Source organism: Erinaceus europaeus, chromosome 11 (genome assembly GCF_950295315.1).
Source record: "Erinaceus europaeus chromosome 11, mEriEur2.1, whole genome shotgun sequence".
NCBI lineage: Eukaryota > Metazoa > Chordata > Mammalia > Eulipotyphla > Erinaceidae > Erinaceus > Erinaceus europaeus.
The window spans coordinates 83,291,583-83,309,519 of NC_080172.1; positions in this window are offsets into that span (position 1 = coordinate 83,291,583).

Sequence of the window (17,937 nt, forward strand, 5' to 3'; positions counted from 1 at the left end):
GGGAAGACAGAGAGGGGGGAGCTAAGGATAGACACCTGCAGACCTCCTTCACCACTTGTGAATGAAACCTCCTGTAGGTGGGGAGCCAGGAGCTCAGACCAGAATCCTTCCGAGGGTCCTTGAGCTTCTTACTATGTGCACTTAACCCTGTGAGCCGCCCCGGCCCCCTATTCTTTAAAATTAAAAAATATGGCTGGTTAGCTAGTTCACTTGGATACTGTATTTGCTTGATCATGGACATGATCCAAATTTGAACCTCCATTTATACTGAAAGGAGTTTTGATGATGTGGTGTCTTTCTATATCTTTATATCTGCTTCTCTATCTTAAAAAAGTTGGTCTGGGGAGGTGGAAGGTGGCACACCTAGTTAAGCACACATATCACCATGTGTAAGAACTCTGGTTTGAGTCCCTGCTCCTCACCTCAGGGGGAACACTTTGTGAAGGGTGAAGCAGGCCTGCAGGTGTCTATCTTTCTTTCCTCCTCTCTATCTCCTCTCCCTTCTCAATTTCTCTGTCTTGCCAAATAAAAATAGAAAAAAAAAAAAAAGGCAAAAATGGTTACCAGGAGTGGTGGATTGGATTTGTAGGAGGGACACTAAGTCTGGTAGAAAAAAAAAAGTTGGAGTGGTGAAGCCCCAATGACAATAAAATAAAATGAAATATAAAAGTAATTATCTGCTACTGAAATGAAGGCTAGTTATTTTGAATCATCATCTACATAAAATCAATCAATGGAACCTATGAGACCTCAGGTGACTATATTGCAATTAATTTCTGTATATTCATAAATGATTTGTACAGGAAGGTACCATACAGCTACAAAGTAAAAATATTAATTATTGGAGAATATTTAAGTGTCTTTTCAGTGAGAAAAGGTCTCCTTAGGCATTTTTATAAGAGAATAGTAGATGCCTTTTCTTTCTATCAGTTTGAAATTATTGTTACCTCTTCAAAATAACAGGAATATTTGCAACTGACAAAGCACTGGGAATGGGGGAAATGTGACCCAAACAGACCCAAATTATGTTATCCTAGGTTGCTTTCTATGATGTTGAGCAGAGACTTGGACATCAAGGCCTGGTGAACTCAGCAAGGAGGGCTGTTTGGGAATCTCTGTTGCTACATCCCTTCATTAATTATTCACACTCATTCAATATTTCATAATTTAATATTTTTAATAATTATTTATTGCATAGAGAGCCAGAAATCAAGAGGGAAGGGGGGTGGTGGAGAAGGAACGAGACAGAGAGACACCTGCAGCACTGCTTCACAATTTGCAAAGCTTTCCCCCTGCAGGTGGGGACTGGGGGGCTGGAACCCGGGTCCTTGCACATTGTAGTGTGTGAGCTCAGCCAGGTGTGCCACCACCTGGCCCCCAATATTTTATAAAATTTATTGAGCATCTACTAATTAATGTACAAGGTATTGCTTTACATGCTGGTGATAAAAATATTTCCATTTTGGGGATTACATTACTGTGAATGAGTGATATTATACAATGTGAAATAATTATGAATATTACTAAGAAAAATAAAGCAAATCATAAAAGAATGGGAATGGGGGATAAGATTGAGTGGCACCACTGTTTTATACAGGGTAGCCGCAGGTCCCCCATGAGAAACCAGTAGAGAACTGAAAAATCCAAATAAATCATGCACATCCAAGGAAGAGACAAAGGCTAAAAGATGATCAGTGTGAGAACAGGATCAGAGCAGTGGTGAAGAGGAAAATTGGAAAGCTACTAGATACATTTCTAATTTTTTAATTAAATTTTTTTTTTATTGCCAACAGGGTCATCGATGGGGCTTGGTCCTTGCACTATGAATCCACCACTCCTCGTGGTCATTTTTTCCTTTATTTTTTCTCTCTGATTTTTTTTTTTTTGGAGGAAAAATCATCAATGTTTTATTTCTTTTTTTTTTTTAATTTTTTATTTAAGAAAGGATTAATGAACAAAAACATAAGGTAGGAGGGGTGCAACTCCACACAATTCCCACCACCCAATCTCTATAACCCACCCCCTCCCATGATAGCTTTCCCATTCTCTATCTCTCTGGGAGCATGGACCCAGGGTCATTGAGGGTTGCAGAAGGTAGAAGGTCTGGCTTCTGTAATTGCTTCCCCGCTGAACATGGGCGTTGACTGGTCGGTCTATACTCCCAGTCTGCTTCTCTCTTTCCCTAGTAAGGTGTGTCTCTGGGGAAGCTGAGCTCCAGGACACATTGGTGGGGTCTTCAATCCAGGGAAGCCTGGCCAGCATCCTGGTGGCATCTGGAACCTGGTGATTGAAAAGAGAGTTAACATATGAAGTCAAACAATTTGTTGAGCAATCATGGATCCCAAGCTTGGAATAGTGGAGAGGAAGTGTTAGGGAGGTACTCACTGCAAACTCTAGTGTACTTCTGCTTTCAGGTATATATTTTGCAGTAGTTTATGGATACGTGTGAACATAAGCTCTCTCTCTCTCACAGAAACTGGTGTATATATAGATTATGGGACTTTGTTAGAAAGTGAACTACCTGAGATGAAATTAGAGTGTACTATAAAAGGAAAGGTCTCACCCGAGTAATGAAGCTGAAGGGTTGTCATTCCACACGTGAAGTCTCTGGACACAGTCTGAGGTGAAGCATGTTGAGGTGGCAATCATTGCATTGGTTAGGTTGTGATTGGCGGATGCAATATTATTTGGTTTGGATTGGGAGATGCATACGGGAAAGTGGGCCCTATCCAAGGGTTCCAGGACTGGGGGAGTAGGGGCTCTATAGTGGAGATGTGAGGTTCCTGCTGTCTTAGGGTTCAAAAAGACAATCGATAGTTAATGTTATCATCACATTATTTGGTAATTGGGTTAACTTTGAAAAGTCCTTTTGTTATGTTTTGCTGTACAGTATCCAGTATCTTGTATATAGCTGTGCTATTGGATGCTTCTAATCTACTTGGTCTAGGCTTTTGAGAGAGTCCGCATATCAAATACACAGTCTATATATTAAAAAGATTCAGTTTGTCTTTTGAGAAACTTTGAGACATACAACTGATTTTCCCCCTCTCATATTAATTAACTACTGATTTATATGTCTACATTTTGCTAGAAGTGTATAAACACCATTCCCACCACCAAAAGACTGTGACCCATCCCTCCCGTCCACTCCCACCCCCCCACTGGCCCAGGAAGCTGCATGTCTACCCCTCACCACTGGGTTTTTACTTTGGTGCCCTACTTACAATTTGATCAAGTCCTGCTTTTAGTTTCCCTTTCAGATCTTTTTAGTCAACTTCTGTTGATGAGTGGGATCATCCCATACTCATCTTTATCTTTCTGACTTAGTTCACTTAACATAATTCCTTCTAGCTCTGTCCAAGATGGGTCAGAGAAGGTGGGTTCATTGTTCTTGATAGCTGCATAGTATTCCATTGTGTATATATACCACAGCTTTCTCAGCCACTCATCTGTTGTTGGGCACCTGGGTTGCTTCCAGGTTTTAGCTATTATGAATTGTGCTGCTATGAACATAGGAGTAAACACCTCTTTTTGGTTGGGTGTTATGGAGTCCTTGGGGTATAACCCCAGGAGAGGAATTACTGGGTCATATGGAAGGTCCATGTCTAGCCTTCTGAGAGTTTTCCAGACTGCTCTCCACAGAGGCTGTACCAATTTACATTCCCACCAGCAATGTAAAAGGGTTCCTCTGTCCCCACATCCTCTCCAGCACTTGTTGCTGCTGCCCTTTTTGATGTATGCCATTCTTACAGGAGTGAGGTGGTATCTTAGTGTTGTCTTAATTTGCATTTCTCTGACGATCAGTGACCTAGAGCTGTTTTTCATATGTTTGTTAGCCTTTTGGATCTCCTCTGAGGTGAATGTTTTGTTCATATCCTCTGCCCATTTTTGGATGGGGTCATTTGCTTTTTTGGTGCTAAGTTCGCTGAGCTCTTTATATATTTTGGTGATTAGTTTCTTGTCTGATGTCTGGCATGTGAAGATCTTCTCCCATTCTGTGAGGGGTCTCTCTGTTTGTTTAATAGTTTCTTTGGATGTGCAGAAGCTTTTCAATTTGATGTAGTCCCATTGGTTTGTTTCTGCTTTAGTCTTCCTTGCAATTGGGTTTGATTCATCAAAGATGTCCTTGAGGTGTAGGTGGGAAAGTGTTTTACCAATGTTTTCCTCTAAGTATTTGATTGTTTCTGGTCTGACATCTAGGTCTTTGATCCATTTGGAGTTGATTTTTGTTTCTGGTGAGATAAAGTGGTTCAATTTCATTCTTCTGCATGTTTCAACCCAGTTTTCCCAGCACCATTTATTGAAGAGAGCCTCCTTTTTCCATTTAATCCTTTGGGCCCCCTTATCAAAGATTAGATGCCCATAGGTGTTGGAATTTACTTCTGGGCTTTCAATTCTGTTCCACTGGTCTGTGTGCCTATTTTTGTTCCAGTACCATGCTGTTTTGATGAAGATGGCTTTATAATATAGTTTAAGGTCTGGGAGTGTGATGCCTCCATTTCTGTTTCTTTTCCTCAAGATGGTTTTGGCAATTCTAGGTGTTTTCAGGTTCCAGATAAATGATTGTAGTGTTTGTTCTATTCTCTTAAAGAAACTTGGTGGAACTTTGATGGGTATTGCATTAAATTTTATATGGCTCTTGGGAGAATATTCATTTTGATGATATTTATTCTTCCAATCCATGAGCATGGGATATCTTTCCATTTCTTGGTATCAGTTTCTATTTCCTTGAGTAGCGACTCATAGTTTTCAGCATACAAGTCTTTCACTTCTTTGGTCAACTTTATTCCTAGGTATTTGATTGATTTTGCTGTAACTGTAAATGGGAGTGATTTCTGGATGTCTTCCTGATTTTTTTTTTAATTAGATAGGACAGAGAGAAACTAAGAGAGAACAGGGAGATAGAGAGAGGGAGAGGAAAACAGACACCTGCCAGGTGGTGGCGCACCTGGTTGAGCGCACATGTTACAGTGAGCAAGGACCCAGGTTCGAGCCCCTGGCCCCCACCTGCAGGGGGAAAGCTTCACAAGTGGTGAAGCAGTGCTGCAGGTGTCTCTCTGTCTCTCTCCCTCTCTATCACCCCCTTCCCTCTCACTTTCTGATGGCCTCTATCCAGCAAATAAAGATTAAAATAATAATAATAATTTTAAAAAGAGAAAAAACAGACACCTGCAGACCTGCTTCACCGCTTGAGCAGCGGACTCCCTGCAGGTAGGGACAGGGGGCTGAAACCTGGGTCTTTGAGCTTGGCAATATGTGTACTTAGCTGGGTGTGCACTACTCAGCCCTGTTACATTTCTGATTTTTTTCAATAGTAATTTTATTAAGATACATGTCATAATTACATGTCATAATTGTACCCAACTGTCCAATTTAGTGATTTTAGAGACAGATATATCAGGATTTGATAATGGAGTTTATTTAAAGTGTAAAAGAGTAAAAAGCATCAAGGATATAGCTTGAACTAGGAATTAACTGAATGGACATTGTAATATTTGCTAAGATGTAGACAGCTTGCAAGATAAGAGTTCCATTAATCTTAGGATAGGGCCCACTTTCCTGCATGCCTCTCCCAATCCATATCAAATAATATAGCATCTGCTTGTGGGGAGCCACATGTGCCCTCAAGGTTGCTATTGGCATGACCACAGAGTCTTTGTTCACAGACAGCCTTGCTTAAAAGATAAGTTCCTGCTTCTCTACTCCTTAGAGTCTTTGTTCACAGACTCCCAACTCCATTTCCCCATGAATCACCTAGGACCTTCCAGATAACTGGCTGATTACCATGACAACACACCACTTCAATCAACAGTCCCCAACTGCTAACTCCCCCGCTTGCCCCCGGCCTTAAAAACAGCACCTTTGGTGCTAATAAATAGACTTGATCAGAATCCTGACTTGTCTCATTTCTCTTGGTCTCTTGTCCTCTGTCCTCTCCCTCTTGTCCTTGTCCTCACTCCCTCTCCTAGGTTAATTAACCCACGTTGAAGATCTCGCGGGACTGGACATCTGCTGATCGCAACCTAATCAACACAATGATTGCCACCTCAACATGCTTCAGCTCAGACTGTGTCCAGAGACTTCACTTGTGGAATGACAACCCTTCAGCTTCATTACTCGGTGAGACCTTTCCTTTCATAGTATTCTCTAATTCCATCCCAGGTGGTTCACTTTCTAACAAAGTCCCAAAACCTAGATATACACCAGGTTCTGTGAGAGAGAGCTTATGTTCACACGAATCCATAAACTACTGCAAAATATATACCTGAAAGCAGAAGTACACTAGAGTTTGCAGTGAGTACCTCCCTAACACTTCCTCTCCACTATTCCAACCTTTGGGTCCATGATTGCTCAACAATTTGTTTGGCTTTGTATGTTAACTCTCTTCAGCCAGCAGGTTCCAGATGCCATCAGGATGCCAGCCAGGCTTCCCTGGACTGAAGACCCCCACCAATGTGTCCTGTATCTCTGCTTCCCCAGAGACCCACCCTACTAGAGAAAGAGAGAGGCAGACTGGGAGTATGGACCAACCAGTCAATGTCCATGTTCAACGGGGAAGCAATTACAGAAGCCAGACCTTCCACCTTCTGCAACCCACAGTGACCCTGGGTCCATGCTCCCAGAGGGATAGAGAATGGGAAAGCTATTGGGGAGGGGGTGGGATATGGAGATTGGGTGGTAGGAATTGTGTGGAGTTGTACCCCTCCTATCCTATGGTTTTGTTAATTTATCCTTTCTTAAATAAAAAATAAATTTAAAAAAAGATAGAGTTCCATTATTACCGAAGTAAGAGATGACCTGTAAACTCATAGAAATGACTAAAATGTTGTAAATATAAAATATATTTTGGGCTATTTTTTCCCCTAGTATCATTTCTATTTTTGGGACAGAAGCAGCAAATTGAAGGTCCAGTTGCTGAAGTAAAAATACAGTTAGAGAGTTTAATTTAATTGATGTTCAGAAGACAAAGAGTAGATTTAAGAAGTTCTGGGATCTGGGTGATGGCTCTTCTGGGAAGGAATACATGTTATCATGATTGAAGGCTCTGGTTGAAGTCCCTCAATTCCCTTAGAAGGTAGGAACTTTCATGAACGAAGGAGCTGTGCTGCAGTTGTCTCTCCTTCCCTCTGTTTTTCTCTGTCCCCTCCCATGTCTCTCACACCCCATCAAAAATAAAGGACAAGGGGAGTCGGGCGGTAGCGCAGCGGGTTAAGTGCACGTGGCATGAAGTGCAAGGACCAGCTTAAGGTTCCTGGTTTGAGCCCCCAACTCCCCACCTGCAAGGCAGTCGCTTCACAGGTGGTGAAGCAGGTCTGCAGGTGTCTATCTTTCATCCTCTCTGTCTTCTCCTCCTCTCCCTATTCTCCTCTCTGTCCTATCCAACAACAACAACAGAAATAACAACACTAAAAAAACAACAAGGGCAACAAAAGGGAAATAAGTAAATTAATTAATAAAAATAATTAATAAAGGACAAAAATTGACCACAGGCTATGGTGGAGTCATTGTGCAGGCATCAAGCCCAAGATCCAACCACAACCAAGATTTCAAAGAAAGAAAGAAAGAAAAAGAAAGTTCTGTATTTCTACCCTCTAGGAGCTGGAATGGTTTCATAGGTATGCCAAACACTTAATTTTTTCCTGGAAATCAGATAGCAAATTACCATGCAGGATATTTTCTCTAGGAAGTCTAGGAGCAAATTATCATGGTGGATATTGCTACTGGGCCATAGACTGGCTTCCTTTAGTGCCCTTATGGAAAAAGAATAAAAGCATATGTAGAATGGTGCAACCTTGATACCCAGCAAATCACTGATATGTAAAATTTGGTGATCTCCACTGGGATTCCCCACCATTAATTCTACAAGCCTGACGTTATGATATGCCAATAACTTTTGTGAATTGTGTTTTTACATAGTAGGTTTACAAACAAACTTTAAGATTTGTATGTACATCTGTTAAGACTGGGGCTCAATAATAATGATTCACATTCATTAATAAATTATGGGGGAAATAATTGAATAAAGGCCAGCCAAGCTGAGTATTGGAAATAAGAACAGGATTAGAGCAGTGGAGAAGTGGAAAATTGGAAAGCTACTAGATACATTTCTAATTTTTTTTCCAGACCTCACAGATACCAGGTCTGGAACTGACAGAATGTCATCTCCACCACACTTCAGTGATTGAAGTAGTTATAGATCAGCACAGATTTGAAATAGTAGAGTAACAGATTTCATTTTGTGATGAAAGTATAGCAGCATACAAAAGGGAAGCATATCAAACATATAGAGGGGAACTAATCAATGAGAAATATTTGGGAGATGATCAACACTAATCAGTTTAGAACCATTCTCATACTGGAATTTACTTTATATAAAAGCTTATTTTGAAAAATTTTGATCATAAAATAAATCTAATTATTTTGCAACTAGCACTAATTATTTTGCAACTATTGTTAGAAAGCAGAGACTTCCAGGGAGCTGGGCGGTAGGACAGTGCGTTAAGCGCATATGGTGTAAAGTGCAAGGGCCTGCATAAGGATCTTGTTTCATCACCCAGCTTCCCACCTGCAGGAGTCACTTACTAAGCAGTGAAAGAGGTTTTGCAGGATCTTTCTCTCCTCCTCTCTGTCTTCCCCTCCTCTCTTGATTTCTCTCTGTCCTATCCAACAACAGCTATGACAACAATAACAACTACAAGTCCAACAACAATGGCAACAAAATGGGATAAATAGCTTCCAGGCGCAGTGGATTTGTAGTGCAGACACGAAGCCCAGTGATAACCCTGGAGGAAAAAAAAAAAAAAAAAAAGAAAGCAGAGACTTCCATTGTTTTATATTTTATAAAACTTATCTAACATCAGAAAATGATTTTGACACACAGCTTTTTTTCTTCAGGCTTATTATAAAAAATATTAGACACTATTCTTCAAAATCAAGATAAGCAGATTTAGAAATTACTGTAACACTTTGTTGATTTTTAGGATCAACTATCTGAATCTGAATATTCTTTGATTTTCTTTTCTTTTTTTTTTTTTTTAAAGGTTATCTCTTTAGGTCAATGGAACCTTCTAGGACTGTCCTGGTCATAACTTTTGATCAGTGTGATCCATCCAACTTATCAATTTAGTAGATACGAACTATTGTATGTGCCTTAGTCAGTCACATTGTAGACACCACAGTTTACACAAGAAGGAAAAACCAAAGGAGCTGGTATTGGTTTGCAGGGAAACAAATCCATAATTGACCAGACTTTGAAATTATACATGGGAAGAATCACTAATAATTGAAAGGTACATGAACAAAAGTACACTATTCTCACAACATTTGTAGAGATGAGAAAAAGCTTAAGCAGGGTAAGAGCTGCAGAAGAACTGAACAGCAACTCAGAAGAAGCGTCATTCCGGTGCTGCAATTAAACTGCAATAAAGAAGGTAAGTAAAATATTGATGAGAACTTCAAATACTTAATCAAACAGAAATTGAACAATTTTGGGGAGTCGGGCTGTAGCGCAGTGGGTTAAGTGCAGGTGGCGCAAAGCACAAGGACCGGCATAAGGATCCCGGTTCGAACCCCAGCTCCCCACCTGCAGGGGAGTCGCTTCACAGGCGGTGAAGCAGGTCTGCAGGTGTCTATCTTTCGCTCCTCCTCTGTCTTCCCCTCCCTCTCTCCGTTTCTCTCTGTCCTATCCAACAACGACAACAACAATAATAACTACAACAATAAAACAACAAGGGCAACAAAAGGGAATAAATAAATAAAATAAATATTTAAAAAACCTTAAAAATATTAAAAAAAAAAGAAATTGAACAATTTTGGTATATCAGGAAGCCAAAAGTGATAAAATATACTCGTAAGATGTGGGACTATGTGAAAGCTTGGTAGAGCATAGGGAAGCTCTCCCATCTTTGGATGGAGGTCTGGAAAGACACCCCTCTTGTTAGCCTCTCTCCTTAGAGATGAGCCAAGAGGGAAAAGTCTCCCAGACTAAATTTCTCCTTGTTAATCTCCCAAGCTCACAGAAAGCCTACAGGCCTCTCACACTTAGTTTCTCCCTGCTAGCAGTAAGCCACATGGTTGCCTGCTTTAGGGTTCACTTAAAGCTCACAAATCCACTTCACCTTTTGATCACAAAGGAGAACACACTCTATTATACATCCCTAACACCAGACAGTGAAAAGCCCCAAAATCGTATTTCCTTGTGTCCTTTGATATATTTGATTTACATCAAGTTTTGTTTTCTTTTCTCTACCTCACCTTACTGGTTTAACCCCTATGCTTCTCTCAAATGCTTTTGGATAACTAAGTTGCCTGCATCATGGAGACTAATTGTCTTAACCTTTATGTATTGCATCAGTCCTTGTCATACCAGCCCCCTACCATAGGGACAAGCTGACCTTTAAGAAACCTGTAATTTCTGACATATTTGAAAAGTGTTCTTTGTTTAACTTTCTATATAAACCTGTATCCATACCCAAATAAAACGAGTGTTTGTACCAGAATACTCCCTGATGCCTCCTGTCTGAATCTATGGGCCCCTTAGAGCCAGAGAGGGAGGGTTGGTGACTTGCCCCCTGGCTGGATCCCCTCCAAAGGAGTGCCAGCAGTAAGTGTATGGGATGATCCCACTCATAAACAGAAGTTGAGAAAGAATTACAGAAAGAGAAACTCAAAGCAGGACCTAACTAAATTTGGAGTAGGACATCAAAGTAAAAACTGTGGGTTGAGGGTGAGGATGGATGTTCAGTTTCATGGTGCTGCAGTGGGGGGGGGGGAGTAAGGGGATGAGGGTGGGATGGAACACAGTCTTTTGGTGGTGGGAATGGTGTTTATGTACACTCCTATTAATTTGTAGTCATATAAATCACTATTTAAGTAATATGACAGGGGAAAAAATAATTGAATGTCTCCAACTTTTTAAAGCACAGACTGAGTCTTTTTAATACATAGGCTGAGTCTTTGATATGTTGACTCTCTTAAAACCTTAGTCCAGGGAGAACAGAAGCAACCGGTGGCATAGCTATATACAAATTATATCAAAGGACATACAATATGGTGATGGTGTGTATGATACAGCAAATCTTAACAAAGGGATTTTTCAAAGTTAATCCAATTGCCAAACAATGTGATTATAGCAATAACTATCTATTGTCTTCTTAAATCCTAAGACAGGAGGAACTTCCTGCTTCCTCTATAAAGCCTGTATTTCCCCCAGTCCTGGAACCTCTGGGGTGCGGCTCACTTTCCTGCTTGCTTCTCTCAATTCATACCAAATGATATTGCACTTGCCTATCCCAACCTAATCAACACAATGAGACCACCTCAGCATGCTTCACTTCAGACTGTGTCCAAAGACGTCAGGCATGGAATGTCAACCCTTGACCAGCATTACTTGGGTGAGACCTTTCCTTTCATGGTATTCTCTAATTCCATTCCAGGAGGTTCACTTCCTAAGTCCCAAAACCTACATATAGGCCAGGTCCCGTAAGATACAGCATATATTCACATGTATCCATAAATTAGGGCAAAATATATATATACCTGAAAGCAAAAATACACAATAGTCTTTAGTGAGTCAGTATCAAGTTCATGATGAAATAGTGTCCACTTAGACTTAGATACCCTCCTCACCTACTTCCTATTACAGTTCTCTCACTCACTCCAAAGCTAACCTTAGCAAAGCAAGGACTGCAAAAGCTGAATAAGGGCAAGAGACTGGCATACTTTAACAATGACTCTTTAGTCACTATCAGGCCATTCCACCAGCTGGAGTCCTAATCGGGGAGTCCTGAGTTTCCCAAACAGACATGATGGGCCTAGACCTTGAATAAATCCCTCTCTCCATTGTTTCTGGTCATCTCTATCAGGAACAACACAATAGACCTCTTTGTGGGCCCCCATAGGACCTTGCCCTCAACTTGGATCAACAATGATAGAGAATGTTCCATCCACCCAAGGGAGGCTGGACAACATACTCTGTGCTACACCTGAGGATGATGGGTCCATATTGGGGCAGCATGGAATGTTCCTACTCATGACCACAGAATGTGAGCTTAGGTCTAGAGGGATGCAGAGGTTACACAGGCCCCTAAGCTGATTATGGGCCCCAGATCACTTCAAATCAATGGAATCTACAGTCAACAATATTTATACCCTTTTCCCATATTAAGGAGCTACTCTCTTCCCTGATCCAGCTTTCTGGTACTTTTTCTAGCGGTGACATCATGTCCCCAAACAATAATTAAGATTTACCTGCAATCAGATTTCAGGCTCAGGGGGAAAAAGAAAAAGGAAAAACAAACAAACAAACAAACAACTAGTATAGCCACTGGCCCTTTGGAATTTAACTAAAATATGCCTACTAGCTATCTACAAAATGGAGGACCCCTCCCAACTCTTCATCTGCACTATTCTAGTCCTTATGTCCATGACTGGTCAACAATTTGTTTGGCTTTGTATGTTGACTCTCATTTCAGCCACCAGGTTCCAGGTGCTAGCATGATGCTGACCAGACTTCCCTGGACAGTCAACCCCACCAATGTGTCCTGGAGCTCTGCTTCCCCAAAGCCCTTCCCCACTAGGCAAAGAGAGAGACATGTTGGGAGTATGGATAGACCTGTCAACACCCATGTTCAGCAGGGAAGCAATTACAGAAGCCATACCTTCAGCCTTCTGTATCCCACAATGACCTTGACTGCATACTCCCAGAGGGTTAAGGAATAGGAAAGCTATCAGGGGAGAGGATAGGATACAGAGTTCTGGTGGTGGGAATTGTGCGAAGTTGTACCCCTCTTATCCTATGGTTTTGTGTTTCCTTTTTATAAATAAAAATAAAAAAATACACTTGCAAGCTGGACCAGTAAGTATTTAAGATGAAAACATTTAAAAACTCAGATGCCCAGAAAATTTAAAATACTTAGAGGAAAACATTGATGGAACACTTTCCCACCTAAACCTCAAGAACATCTTTGATGAAACAAACCCAACTGCAAGGAAGACTAAAGCAGAAACAAACTAGTGAGACTACATCAAATTGAAAAGCTTCTGCACAGCCAAAGAAACTATCACACAAACAAAGAGACCCCTCACAGAATGAGAGAAGATCTTCACATGCCATACATCAGACAAGAGACTAATCACCAAAATATACAAAGATCTCAGCAAACTTACCAACAAAAAAAGCAAATGACCCCATTCAAAAACGGGCAGAGGATATGAACAAAACATTCACTACAGAGGAGATCCAAAAGGCTAACAATCATATGAAAAACTGCTCCAGGTCGCTGATTGTCAGAGAAATGCAAATTAAGACAACATTAAGATATCACCTCACTCCTGTGAGAATGGCATACATCAAAAAGGACAGCAGCGACAAATGCTGGAGAGGCAGTGAGGACAGAGGAACCCTTCTGCACTGCTGATGGGAATGTAAATTGGTCCAGCCTCTGTGGAGAGTAGTCTGAAGAACTCTCACAAGGGTAGACATGGACCTTCCATATAACCCAGTGATTCCTCTCCTGGGCATGTACCCCAAGGACTCCCTAACAGCCAACCAAAAAGATATGTGCACACTTATGTTCATAGCAGCACAATTCATAATAGCTAAAACCTGGGAGCAACCCAGGTGCCTGACAACAGATGAGTGGCTGAGAAAGCTGTGGTATATATACACAATGGAATACTATGCAGCTGTTAAGAACAATGAACCCACTTTCTCTGACCCATCTTGGATGGAGTTAGAATGAATTATTTGAAGTGAGCTAAGTCAGAAAGATAAAAATGAGTATGGGATGATCCCATTCATAAACATAAGTTGAGAAAGAAGAACAGAAAGGGAAATTCAAAGCAGGAGTTGACTGAATTTGGAGTAGGTCACCAAAGGAAAAACCCTGGTTGGACGGTGAGGGTGAATGTTCAGCTTCATGGGATTGGGGGGAGGGGATGGGACACAGTCTTTTGGTGTCGGGAATGGTGTTTATGTACACTCCTATCGATTTTCAGTCATATAAATCACTAAGTAATATAAGAGGGGAAAACTGATTGAATATCTCAAACTTTTTAAAGCACAGACTGAGTCTTTTTAATACATAGTCTGAGTCTTTGATATGTTGACTCTCTTAAAACCTTATTCCAGGGAGAACAAAAGCAACTGGTGGCATAGGTATATGCAAACAATGTCAAAGGACATGAAATATGGTGAGGGTGTGTATGATACAGCAAATCCTAACAAAGGGATTTTTCAAAGTTAACCCAATTGCCAAACAGTGTGATTACTGCAATAACTATCTATTGTCTTCTTAATCCCAAAGACAACAGGAATCTCCTGCTTCATCTATAGAGCCTATGTTTCTCCCAATTCTGGAACCTCTGGGGTGGGGCTTACTTCTCTGCATGCTTTTCTCAAGTCAGGCCAAATGATATTGCATCCACTTCTTCTTCTAGCGTTTGCCCTTCTTCCGTAGCCAGTCAACAGTGTCAGGTTGAGCCTGATGTAAAGTTTCGAGACCTCCTTTGAATCTGGAGAGGTGGCAGTCGTTGACTATGTGGGTCATAGTCTGTCTGGAACCGCAGGGGCAGTTCGGGTCGTCTCTGGCTCCCCAGCGATGGAACATAGCAGTGCACCGGCCATGGCCTGTTCCATAGCGATTCAGGAGGGCCCAATCATAAGGTGCTAGGTCAAAGCCGGGTTGACGCTTGCAGGGGTCTGTGATGAGGTGTTTGTTCTTTACCTCAGCTGACTGCCAACTCTGTTTCCAAGAGACTGGAACAGAGAAGTTCAGTGTAGGCATAGATTGCATCCACTGATTCCAACCTAATCAACGCAGCAAGTTCCATCTCAGCATACTTAATCTCAGACTATGTACAGAGACATCAGGCATGGGTTGCCAACCCTTCACCCTCATCACTCTGGTGAGACCTTTCTTTTATGATATTCTCTAATTCCATTCCAGGAGGTTCACTTCCTAACAAAGTCCCAAAACCTACATATAGGCCAGGTCCCGTAAGATACAGCATATATTCACATGTATCCATAAATTAGGGCAAAATATATACCTGAAAGCAAAAATACACAATAGTCTTTAGTGAGTCAGTATCAAGTTCATAATGAAATAGTGTCCACTTAGACTTAGATACCCTCCTCACCTACTTCCTATTACAGTTCTCTCACTCACTCCAAAGCTAACCTTAGCAAAGCAAGGACTGCAAAAGCTGAATAAGGGCAAGAGACTGGCATACTTTAACAATGACTCTTTAGTCACTATCAGGCCATTCCACCAGCTGGAGTCCTAATCGGGGAGTCCTGAGTTTCCCAAACAGACATGATGGGCCTAGACCTTGAATAAATCCCTCTCTCCATTGTTTCTGGTCATCTCTATCAGGAACAACACAATAGACCTCTTTGTGGGCCCCCATAGGACCTTGCCCTCAACTTGGATCAACAATGATAGAGAATGTTCCATCCACCCAAGGGAGGCTGGACAACATACTCTGTGCTACACCTGAGGATGATGGGTCCATATTGGGGCAGCATGGAATGTTCCTATTCATGACCACAGAATGTGAGCTCAGATCTAGAGGGATGTAGAGGTCACACAGGCTCCAAAGCTGATTATGGGCCCCAGATCACATCAAATTGATGTGGTTTACAGTAATATTTATACCCTTTTCCCATATTAAGGAGCTACTCTCTTCCATGATCCAGCTTTCTGGTACTTTTTCTAGCCATGATATCATCTCCCCAGACAATAATTAGGATTCACCTGCATATCAGATGTCAGGCTCAGGCAAAAAACAAACAAACAAATAAAAACAAAAACACTAGTATAGCTACAGGCCCTTTGAAATATAACTAAAATATGCCTACTAGCTATCTACAAAATGCAGGACCCCCAAAGCTTCACTTGCGCTATTCCAGCCTTCAGGTCCATAATTGTCCAACAGTTTGTTTGGCTTTGTATATTAACTCTCTTTTCAGCCACCAGGTTCCAGATGCTAGCAGGATTTGACCAGACTTCCCTGGACAGACAAACCCACCAATGTGCCTTGGAGCTCTGCTTCCTCAGAGCCCTTTCCCACTAGGGAAAGAGAGAGAGAGAGAGAGAGAGGATGGGAGTATGTATTGACCTGTCAACACCCATGTTCAGTGGGGAAGCAATTACAGAAGCCAGACCTTCAACCTTCTGCATCCCACAATGATCCTGGGTCCATACTCCCAGAAGGTTAAAGAGTAGGAAAGCTATCAGGGGAGGGGTTGGAAATGGAGGTCTAGTGGTGAGAATTGTGCAAAGCTATACCCCTCTTATCCTATGGTTTTGTCAATGTTTCCCCTTTTTATAAATGAAAAAAAAAAAAAAAACCTCGGATGCTCAACCTCTTCCAGTCATTACTAAGAAAAATTTAAAAATTCCCTTAGACTGGAGAAGAATCTATAAAATCCATATCCTCAGTAGTTTAAGGAATTCCCCATTCTGGTTGTTATGAAGAGTCATTTCACTCCTCTCTGTAACCATGAATTTTCAGTTAATTTATGCAAAATGTTTGCAGAATATTAATGTATAGTACTCAACAGATATTCATTTCAGCCACCAGGTTCCAGATGCTAGCAGGATGTGACCAGACTTCCCTGGACAGAGAACCCCACCAATGTGCCTTGGAGCTCCGCTTCCCCAGAGCCCTTCCCCACTAGGGAAACAGAGAGACAGGAGGAGAGTATGAATCACTTTTCTGCTCATGTCAGGGTATAAAAAGCAACAACAATCAACAAAACAAAATATACTAGTAAACAACTCCTGTCCCCATTTCATCAAGGTAGAGCTAGTCTGACTTTTTAAAGGCAAACTGTCTACTCTCAATTTGTTGGGTTTTTTTTTCCCACAAAGTCACACACTATTTTTCAATTTGAATAAGATTATAGTCATAATTTTCTGGATTGTACATATAGACTCTACCACAGGATCAAATATGACCATATTAAAGAATGGTTGCCTACATTGTGTATGAAACAGTCTGGTCTGATCTAAGTTCCCTGGAAAAAAACTTTGGTGGACCAGGCAGTTGCGCACCTGGTCAAGCACCCAGGTTACAATGTGCAAGGACCTGGATTCAAGCTGCCTGTGTCCACCAGCAAGAGGAAAGCTTTAGTGAAGTAGTGCTCCAGGTCCCATTCTCTCTCTCTCTCTCTCTCTCTCCCTCCCTCCCTCCTTCCCTCCCACCCAATCCCCTATCATTTTTTTCTCTATCTCTATCCAATAATATATATTTTAAGTCTGGGGCTAACAGAAGTTAATTTTCTATAAGGAAAATCTTTGAGGGATATGCTAATGTCTATGATAAGGACTTCGTAGAAATGTTTTTAAAAGGTCTGACTCATTTATTTTAATACATAAATGAGGATTTATGTATTAAAATAAACTGGCCTCAGAACCAAAACTTTCATAGAAATTCAAGAGGTTTCATCCTGTACTAGCAGAAACTCTGCAACACATCCTAATATAGAAGGTGAGTGAGAAATACCATAATTCAAGTGAGGAATAGTACACACAGACTTAATTTCCAGAACTATCCAGTTAATCAAAAAGCCTGGAACTATTCCCAGCATACTTTTTTTTTTTTTAAGTACAGACAAAGCAACAAGATAACCTTTGTATAACTGATTAAACAGCACCAGATGTGAGAAAGTATTATAGTTAAAAATCTGCCTTATCATAGGGGTTTTACAGAAAATGAAGTGATTTGCAAAAAGTAGGCTAGAACAGAAAGGTTCTACAAATCCTTTGTATGTGGTGTTTGGGTGCAGGGAGAGGGCAAGGCAATATCCAAGAGAAAGCAGAAATAGTTTTGTAATGTGGAGGAAGTTGATCAGACTTCAGCTTCCCTAGAGGATATGCATAATTTAGTTATTAATTTGTACTTGGCACAAGATTCATTCCTTACACAAAA